We start from the raw sequence: 11,174 nt of genomic DNA, 5'->3' as shown, positions 1-11,174 counted from the left end.
TGGAGTTAGTGTTCTGGGTGCGCATGTCTGGTTTTCACTTAAAAGGAAGTGACGTCACAGCTCGGGTGTGTGTATGCGCATGAATGTGAGTGTGTGTATGAGGCTGTGTGTATGCGTACGTGTGTGTGTGTGTGTGTGTGTGTGTTTGTGTGTATGTGTGTGTGTGTGTGTGCGCACAAAGTGAGAATCAAGATGGCGCCCGCATGCTTTTATGTGGAAAAAAGTCTCGTGGAATCTCAGGGAATCTCGGAGAATCTCGTACCCTGGTTCCATAAATAACGAGGAAAGCAAAGCGGGAGGACAGACGATTTTTAGTCACTAAAGCGAACGGACGTGTGTAAAAGAAGAGGTAGAAGAAAAGAGTGTGGTGAATGAAACAAACAACGACTCGGTTGAAAGTAGAGTTGTAACGAACACAATAATTATCGAATATCCGGAAAAGAATCACATTTAATCAGTGTGATGCATTCGAATAGTATAATTTTATGTAGATTTGTACGCAGCTTAGCTGTATTTTTACAAAGCAAAATATAATCTAGACATGTAATCAGCAACGCGACATTATATAAAGTTTTAAAGTGAGTTACTCCCTAGCAAATAATAATGGCGGCTTTTACTTGACTAAGCAATAGTTTTTTTTTTTTTTTTATACAGGAATCATCACATTATCAAGGCCAAGAGGCCACTCAAGGATAAGGGTTAAAGAGTGTATAGTAGAAATTGGACAATATAGTAATCATTAGTAATGAAAATTCGGTAAATTTGATAACCTATATGGAACAGCCCATCAAGAACTTATTTACGTTAGACTTGAACACAACCATATTGTAGTCAGCTGGAAAGCAGGAAAACGGAAGACAATTCCACAGGCGTGTAGTTCTAAGAAAGAAGCTTTGTTCATGGAATCTACGTTTAGGTTTAGGCACAGATAAAGAGTGGGGGGAATTATTGATAGTGTTTACAACTAGACGAGTGTTTCTTGTGAAAGTTTGGCGAGGGGGGACCATAGACTGAAGCTCAGTCGAACACTTTCCATGAAAGTAACGATACATTAGAGACAAACTCGCAACATCTCTTCTGTCAGATAGAGGTTGCAGGGAAGAGAAAAGGACATCTCCTACGAGGCTACGAAGTCTATTTTGAACTTTATCAAGGCAAGACAAGTCCTTTCTAGCATGCCCTTTTCTCTACCCTGCAACCTCTCTCCCACAGAAGAGACGTTGGGAGCCTATCCTTGTTTTATCGTTATTTCCATTGCAGGTGCTCGTCTGAACTCCAATTTCTGGTCCCCCCTCGCCAACTTTCACAAAAAACACCCGTCTAGCTGAATCCACTGTGAAAAATTTCCCCCACTCTATATCTGTGCCTAAATCAAAACGCGGATTCCATGAACAGAGCTTCTTTCTTAGAACTGCACGCCTGTGGAACTCTGTTCCGTCTGCCTGCTTCCCACCGGACTACAACTTGGATGTCTTCAAGTCCAATGTTAACAAATTCCTAATGAACCGCCTCCTTAAGTAAACACTTCATCAAATGTCCACACTAACGTAATGTACTTGCAATAACACTTATCCCTGAGTGGCTTCCGGGCCTTGATAAGTGGTGATCACTGTGTAAAAAAAAAAAAAAAAGCTCCTGTCCAGATGTGGCAACAGTACGATGAGTATAATGCAATGTAGAAATTCACTAGGCTTACTCATATTTATTATTGCATGTTTTCTGAAGTATACATTATAATGTAGGCATTTACTTAACTAAGTCATATTTGTCTAAAAAGTCTAATAGCCTATAAGCATTTTAGATCTGAAAGTCGATGGATGGGGGTGCGGTCCCGGGCACACATCCAACCCACGACCGCCTACCGACAGCCCCCTCGCTCGGACTGTACTTGAACACACCTCTTACTAACCAATGTCGAACAAGATTTAAGCTTGGAAAACCCCAGAAGTGGTGCTGATATGCGTCCAGACCCCGCTCCGACACCTGAAATGGGTGGTCAAAAAAAAGCGCGATTATACGAAGCGACATTTCTGGTCGGCGATTTTCCAGTTTTACGCCTACTGCCATATGGGGGTGGCAGTAGGCGTCGCAAAGTGCCTTCTCGACCACTAGCGACACCCCTACTTTATCGACCACAAACATGTATATTTAAAAGAAAGTTAAACGTAAACAATTGTTGGCGAATGAAATATTTAAGATAATATCGTGTTGAATAAAGATCTCTTGGTTTCGAACATAAAGAAGGGTGTATATTTACATATTTACATATCCGATGTAATTTGTGTTCTTGGCGAAGGCATTTATTTCTGTTCTACAAGTCTAATTATATCAAATTCTCTCCACTTTCTATTTTTCTCTACCTTTCCCTTCCTCCTCTCTCTCTCTCTCTCTCCACACACACACACACACACACACACACACACACACACACACACATATATATAATGACTTCTTTAAATACAGTTCCTGATTTCAAAAAAAGAAAAACCAAAAGGTAATTATATATTTATATATTTTTAAATCAAATTTATTATGTAAATTCAAAAAAAAAATATATTTTTTCTACTCATTTCTATCTCTAACCTATACCAATTTTCTTATAAATTTTAAATCCAAACCTTTTACTTCAATTTTTCAGATTCATCTGCCTTACTTTTAATGCTAGGTTTATTTTTGGTGTCTTTTCAATTCAATAGAAATCCTCCTAAATTTGCTGATGAGGAGACCGTGCTTACCAAAAAAACTATGTATAATTGTTCTACGTGACTTCATGTATACCACAAATAAAAAGCACGGATTTCCGAAACGATCGTACAGATAATTGACTTTGTTGTTGTTCCTTCTTATGAAACTGATTTTTAATTTAATTAAATTTTGATTTTTTAATTTTTAAAAATTTAAAAAATTTTTAAATTATAAATCACATTATTTAATATATATATATATATATATATATATGTGTGTGTGTGAGAGAGAGAGAGAGAGAGAGAGGGGGGGGAGAGAGATCAGCAGCATGTTTTATTTCTTCAATGATTCAAAAATTCGCTAAAACTAAATATGAAATAATATCTGAAGAGAGAAAAAAAAAACTACTCAAAACGCGTTATAAACATTTAAACATCTATATACCATATTTCTTGATAAACCTGACCTATTGGTGCTTATGTTTTTTTACCTTTTTATTTTTTTTATTACATTTTCACTCCAAAGAAGGCATGTTGCCACTTTGGTGTAGGGGGCTACTATCAGGGACATAAGCTACAGGGGTACTATGTAGGGAGTTGGGCAGCAAGATGTCGGTTCATGTTACACTTGAACTTCTGCATGTCAGTACAGTTGGAGAAGTAGAGATCCGTAAGGGAATTCCAAAGTCTAGCAGTTCTGGGGAAGAAACTACTGGAATAGAAGGCTCTCTTACATCTAGGGATCTCTACTGTGAAGGGGTGGGATTTAGCTGCTTGTCGGGTTTGTCGGAGGTATTTATGTCAAGGGGTACAAGTGCTTGCAGTTAATCAGAGCATTCACTGTTAAAGTACTTGTAGAACAGGCAGAGGGATGCAACATTTCGTCGATGGGACAGAGGCTGAAGCTTAGATGACAGTTCAGAACCTATCAGATTGGCAACTTTCTTTTGAACCTTGTCTAGGAGCGAGAGACTAGTAACAGATGCACCAGCCCAAATGTGACAACAATACTCCATACATGGGCGAATGGTGGCCTTATAGAGGTACAGGATACTTTTGGGTGTTAGTAGCTTTCTAGCACGGTAGAGAGAACCTACCTTCTTTGCAGCAGTCCCGAATAAATCATCTTCCATTGCTTCCAATTCATGCTCATGTTGCACTTCCTTCAAGACTTTGGAACTCCCTTCCGGGATTCTGCTTTCCCAACTGTACTGATATGCAGAAGTTCAAGTGTAATGTGAAAAAACATATTGCTACTCAGCTGCCTTCATAATTTGATTTAGAAAAAAAATACCAGCTGGATGATTAATGATGGTCAGGGATTCAAGCTTTTACAACTACATGGTCTCCTCTTCCCTCCTTCGCCTCTAAGGGACATCAGCTTCCAGTCTGACCGATTTTCTCTGAGTCTCTTTGGCTGTGACTCTGTTTATAATTCTGATTCTAACTTCAAACCCTGAGAATCTCTTTTCTTTATGACGTCAAAGGTGTGGTCAACCAATGTGACTTTACCTGTACCCTCTACACATGTATCTTCACACCTAATTCCTAAATTTAATCTTATCCCCTTTAACCTATTTTATTTTTTTTCTAAAACTCGTATTGTCCATTCTTTTAACTGACATATTTGATATTTAATATCCAGTTATTTCTAAAACAATCAAATGCAGTCCTATTTATAATACAGAGGAGGAGACACATTACTTGGGAGAGAAGTTGGTTGCAAAGAATGACAACACGAAGACAAACAGTTACAAAATATTAGATGATTTCTTTCTTCCTCAGCCGGAAATTTGATTTAAAAAAAAAAAGCTGTTTTGACCACTCCTCCTCCTTCAGTCTCACATATTCCTCAACCTCTTCACTAATTCTAAACCTCCTCACAGTTTTCTGTCAAACTGTGTAATGATGTTGAATTGTCGGGGGGGGGGGGGTTCATATTAGAGATAAGTCATAAACTTATTCTCATAATATAATCTATTTTAAGTGTTAGTGATTAGATTTAAAATTTATACCCATTTGGACATCTATTTTTTTTATTTTTTTATTTATTTATTTATTTTTATTTTTTTGAGGATTAGTTTAGTACATTTTCATTGTAGTTTATTAAAAAGAAAATTAACAAACTGCCATGTATTTATTTTGAATAAAAAGAAATAAACAATTAAATGTTTTAACTGAGTTGATAAATAATTTTAAAAAATAAGCGTCCTAATAAAAACTATTTTTTCTTGTAAAGTCAGTATTTTTACTTTAATGTAAAAGATATTTTTTTCTAAAAGAATACTTCTTTTTTTTTTTACATAGACGTCACCACTTATCAAGGCCGATAGGCCACTCAAGGATAAGGGTTAAAGAGTGTAGAGTAGTCAAAAGGACAATATAGTAATCGATAGTAATGGAAGTTCGGTAAATTTGTTAACCTAAGTGGAACGGCTCATCAGAAACTTGTTCACGTTGGACTTGAAGACAACCATATTATAGACAGCTGGAAAGCAGGAAAACGGAAAGCTATTCCACAGGCGTGCAGTTCTAAGAAAGAAGCTTTGATCATGGAATCTATGTTTAGGTTTAGGTACAGATAAAGAGTGGGGAAAATTATTGATAGTGTTTTCAACTAGTCTAGTGTTTCTTGTGAAAGTTTGGCGAGGGGGGGGACCATAGATTGAAGCTCAGTCGAACACTTTCCATGAAAATAACGATAAAGCAGAGACAAACTCGCAACATCTCTTCTGTAAGACAGAGGTTGCAGCGAAGAGAAAAGGACATCTCCCACCAAGCCCCGAAGTCTATTTTGAACTCTATCAAGGCAGGACAAGTCTTTTCTAGCAGCTCCTGCCCATATGTGGCAACAGTACTCCATCCTTGGACGTATCTGGCTCTTATATAGATAGAGAATTGCATCAGCAGTGAGATATCTACTGGATCGATAGAAGGATCCGACCATTTTTCCAGCGGCCTTGGCAACAGATTTGACGCCTTTTTCTCTTCTCTGCAACCTCTTTCCCACAGAAGGGACGTTGCGAGCCTGTCTTTGTTTTATCATTATTTCCATGGCAAGTGCTCGTCTGAGCTCCAATCTTTGGTCCCATCTCGCCAATCTTTCACGAAAAACACCCATCTAGCTGAAACCACTGTCAATAATTTTGCCCACTCTTTGACTGTGTCTAAGTCAAAAATCTTTCTTAGAACTTCACGCCTGTGGAACTCTCTTCTGTTTGCCTGTTTCCCAGCTAACTACAATTTGGTTGTCTTCAAGTCCAATATAAACAAATTCTTTATGAACCGACCCTTAAGTAATCCAATCTACCAAATTTCCATTACTAACGATTACTACGATATTATCCCATTGATTACTGTACACTCAATAACCCTTATCCTCGAGTGGCCTCCAGGCCTTGATAAGTGGTGACTCCTATGTAAAAAAAAAAAAAAAAAGATGCATATAACGGTGACTCAGAACGGGGATGATAATGACATTTATAACAGATAGGGGGGGGGACACATCACTTGAGGGGAGGGTGCAAAGATCATCAAAGATAATGACAAGACACGTTTACCTTTTCAGTTGTAATGACGACACGAAAGACAACAGTTACAATTTCTTTCTTCATCAGCCGGCCGATTGATGATGTCAGGATATTCAAGCCTTATCGACTACATGGTCTACTCTTCTCCCCCCCCCAACTTACTCTATCACTGTATGTGATTGTGATCTTCTCTTCTCTCTGGGCCGAGATCAAAGTGTAGTATCTGTTCCGGCAGATACTGCAAGCAAAGACCATATGTGGGGGGCGACCCCACATATAAGACAAACACACTTCTGATAAAGGAGGCACATTACTTTACAAATGAATATGCGAAACACATTTACCTTTCAATTTGAAGACAAACAGTTACAAAATATTAGATGATTTCAGCCAGCCGATTGATGATGTCAGGAATTCAATCTTGTATCTACATCCCCATAGCCCTTGAGCCCTTAGACCATCTACAACTTTCGTAGATGTTTTGGAAGCGAGGAGTTCTTTTTACAGGGTGAAGGTGCTGGCCCCACGCCCAACCTTCCCTGAAGGTACATACAGCGCTTAGCCTTCCCAAATGGTCAGCCAGGCTCAACGTTGCTTAATTTCAGTGATCTGGTGAGAACCGGTGTGTCAACGTGATTGTGCCATGCGTTGTATAGCTACATACTCTCTCTAACCTCCTCTCTTTGGCTGTGAGTGTGACTCTCTCTCTCGCTCTCTCTCTCTCTCTCTCTCTCTCTCTCTCTCTCTCTCTGATCTAACTTCGAACCCTCGTTTCAATATATTGAGAATCTCCTATGTTTATGACGTCAGAGGCCTGCTGTCAACCAACGTGACTAAATTTCACATGGATTTCACATATGTCAGTCGAAACACACTTCTGATGAAAGAGGCACATGACTTGCAAGGGGTTTATACAAAGTTCGTTTACAAAATGCTGATGGACAAAACACATTTACCTTTCAGTTGATGAAATGACAACACGAAGGCAAACAATTATAAAATATAGATGGTGATTTCTTTATTCATCTGTCAGCCGATTGATAACTCAGGAATTCAAGCTTGTATGACTGCATAATCTACTCTTCTATCCTTCGCCTCTAAGTCGCTGTCTGACTCTCGTCTGTGACTGTGACAGTGATTCTCTATCCTGGTTAACTAACTTCGAACCCCATCTCAATATATTGAGAATCTCCTTTGTGATGTCAGAGGTGTGCTGTTAACCAACGTGACTTTTTTCCACATGGATTTTACACATGTCTGTCCAAACACACTTTTGGCAAACAAAGAATTCCCAATTTTAATTGTTCAATATCTAACCTAGTTTTAATTTTTATTTATACACCCGCATTGTCCATTCTTTTAACTGACATATTTAATATCCACTTATTTTAAAAGAATGGACAATCGCTCTTTTTCTGACATGAATAATATTTAGTTATTTCTAAAAAAATTAACAATCGACTGTATTGCTAGGATTTCAATTATCCATTATCTTTTAACACTTGCCTACAGGGTTCAATTCTAGCCTTTTACTAATATCATTTTCACTTATCTAGTCTGTCTTCTTACTTACATTAATTTTTACATTTGTTTTTATTATTGAGCGTTGGTGGAGGTTTGTGCACTCCTGAGTGCCACTCTGAGTTTTTACAGTCTGCAGGATTGAATGAAACAGGTGGAAATATGTACTAGCAGAAGGCCCGGCGTTGGACGGGATTGGATGAGATTAGGTGGAAATATGTACTAGGAGTGTCCCAAGTTCGAATCCAGTTCGTCCACAAAAATCACTTTCACTTATGATGTTGGCAACCTTCACATGGTTCCTTCTGTAATCCACAATGTCTTTCTAGGTAGAATTCTTTCTAGAAAAAATACCAGGGAAACCAATGCCAACAATAGAATCATCAGATTCATACAACATGATGATAGCCTCTAAAATTTAGAAACGTTAAATAGAGGCAACCTTTCTAGGGCAATAGCTCTTGACATATCAAAAGCCTTTGATAGGGTATGGCATAAAGGTTTACTTCACAAGATCTCTAGCTATGGTATAGCTGGAAATGTCTTCTCAATTATCAAATAATTTCTCCCTGATAAGTTCATAAGAGTAGTAGTTGAGGAGCAAAAATCAGCAGCTCACAGTATTAATGCTGGAGTCCCTCAGGGGTCCATCCTGGGCCCAACTCGTTTCCTGATCTACATTAATGATCTTCCAAATCACATCCTTACATCATTTGTAGACATTTATGCTGATGACACTACCATTTAAGGTAGCACATCTAAGACAGTAAACGACCAAGTTCTCTCCGATTCTCTCTCCTCTGATCTTGAGCACATGGTACAATGGGGAAAGGAATGGCTAGTTACTTTTAATGCATCTAAAACCAGCTTCTATCTTTACATCATCAACGTTCTGATCCCCATCTGGCATCAATTGAAATGAATGGCTCTCGTCTTCAGAAGGCCTCAAGTTTTGACAAGCTTCTTGGCTTAACCGTTACTCCTGATCTTAAATGGAACACGTACATCAAATCTGTTGTCAAGGCCGCTGGGAAAATGGTGGGATTTTTCTATCGATCCAGTAGATATCTCACTGCTGATGCAATTCTCTGTCTATATAAGAGCCAGGTACGTCCAAGGATGGAATACTGTTGCCACATCTGGGCAGGAGCTGCTAGAAAGGACTTGTCCTGCCTTGATAGAGTTCAAAATAGACTTTGTAGCCTCGTAGGAGATGTCCTTTTCTCTTCCCTGCAAACTCTTTCTCACAGAAGAGATGTTGCGAGTTTGTCTCTCATGTATTGTTATTTTCATGGAAAGTGTTCGACCGAGCTTCAGTCTATGGTCCCCCCTCGCCAAACTTTCACAAGAAACACTCGTCTAGCTGAAAACACTATCAATATTTCCCCACTCTTTATCTGTGCCTAAACCTAAACGTAGATTCCATGAACAAAGCTTCTTTCTTAGAAGTGCACGCCTGTGGAGTTGTTTTCCGTTTTCCTGCTTTCCGGCTGACTACAATATGGTTGTCTTCAAGTAAACACGTAAACACATTCTTGATGAGCCGTTCCATATAAGTTAACAAATTTGCTGAATTTCCATTACTAATGATTACTATATTGTCCAATTTCTACTGTGCACTCTTTAACCCTTATCCTCGAGTGGCCTCTTGGCCTTGATAATGTGGTGACTCCAGTGCAAAAAAAAAAAAAAAAAAAAAAAATAGAGATAGACTTGTAATTATCAACATTTATTTTTTATTACTGAGCGTTGGTGGAGGTTTGTGCACTTCTGAGTGCCATTCTGGGTTTGTACCTGCAGTCTTTACGGTGTAGTAACATCTTTTCCAATCGTTCAATTCATGGACAGAACACAGCAATTCTTGACCTTCTGTGAACTTTAATGGGCCGCCAGATAACAGCTAGGAAAGATCTATTCATTCGACCATTCCCACTTCAATTCCATCTTTCTTTAGTGATGAAGAGAGAAGAGCGATGCAAATTTGTGATCATATCTTTGATGATGCCGGCACAACCTGACCTTCATCTGCTAAAACCTGCCAAGTTATATGAAATTTGAAACTCTTCTCGAAAGAAATTTGGAGAAAAACATTTGTTTTGATTAGGTATTGCTGGTAAAGTTAATTTTTGTGTGTGTGTGTGTGTGTGTGTGTGTGTGTGTGTGTGTGTGTGTGTGTGTGTGTGTGTGTGTGTGTGTGTGTGTGTGCGTGCAAGTGTATGAGAGAGAGAGACAGACAGACAGTGTGTGTGTGTGCGTGCGTGCGTGTGTGCGTGCGTACAGTTTCCTTTTCTCTTATCAACTAGCATTTCAGCCTGGCGTTGCCCAGGTGTATGGAGGTGTATGTTGAGCAAAAAAAAAAAAAAAAAAAAAGCGGTCAATTTTTTAAACTTTGACCCCTATTATGACCCCTTAACATTTATTGTTTTGCGCTCAAATCAAGTTATTAAGTTAGATCCATGTCCAAGGAATTTATATCTAAAATTTCTAGTGTTTAGACCCAAAATTGTCGGAGGAGTTTGGTAGAGTTCTCAAAGGTCAAATCGTTAAACTTTGACCCCTTAATAGCCAAGTTTCTGTCCGAAAACCGATTACATCGATTTTCCCAAATCTCAGTAATCTGTATATCAAATTTCGAGTCTGTAGACTAAAAATTGACAGAGTTATTGCGTAGGGAATTGTACACAATCACACACACAGACACGTTCACTTTTATAGATATATAGATTTCGTATTAGCTATGCTTTTTCCTTATTCACTTTTTTTCTTTTTCTGCTTTATATCTTTACTTTCCTTCTCTTTCACTTTCTTCTTCTTCTTCTTCTTCTTCTTCTTATCACTTTTCGTCTACATTTAACAATTAACAGTTCAGAATTGTATTTGGATACAAAGGGTGGAACGATAAAATTGTCGCCCCAAAGAAAACAACACTACAGTTTTATTTTAAAACTTTTCATGATAAAATCAATTCAGATAACTTGATTATGTAGTAGAGCACATATCTATTCAATGTAGCTGCCTTTAACCTCAATCACCGCCTTGATACGTGTCCGGAACTGGGAGCATGCCTTTTACACAAACGCCAACAGGAACTCGGCGAATACTCAGTGGATGGTGGCGATCAGGCTGACTTTGGTGTTGTGGGAGGTCATGTTGGTGATGTTTTCAGAATATGACCAAACAAAGTAGCCCAGCTGGTTCAGGTCGGGAGAGCTAGTGAGAGAAGGATACAAAGTCATAGCACCCCTTCTGAAGACAAGCCTGGGTCTCTTTGGACTTAGTGTGTGCCAGCGCCCTCCTGATTGTGCCAAGAGATCACCACACTCTTTAGCACATTCGGAACACTTTGGTCTTGACTATCGATGCATTTTGAGGGCGCTGGCAATGGTCCTTTTGTCATAACTTGAATCGGCAGAGAGCATGAGTTGTACAGTAGCACATC

Source organism: Euprymna scolopes, chromosome 46, assembly GCF_053919585.1.
Source record: "Euprymna scolopes isolate OS-2025 chromosome 46, ASM5391958v1, whole genome shotgun sequence".
NCBI classification, from domain to species: domain Eukaryota; kingdom Metazoa; phylum Mollusca; class Cephalopoda; order Sepiida; family Sepiolidae; genus Euprymna; species Euprymna scolopes.
Note: the sequence above shows the minus strand (reverse complement) of the source record.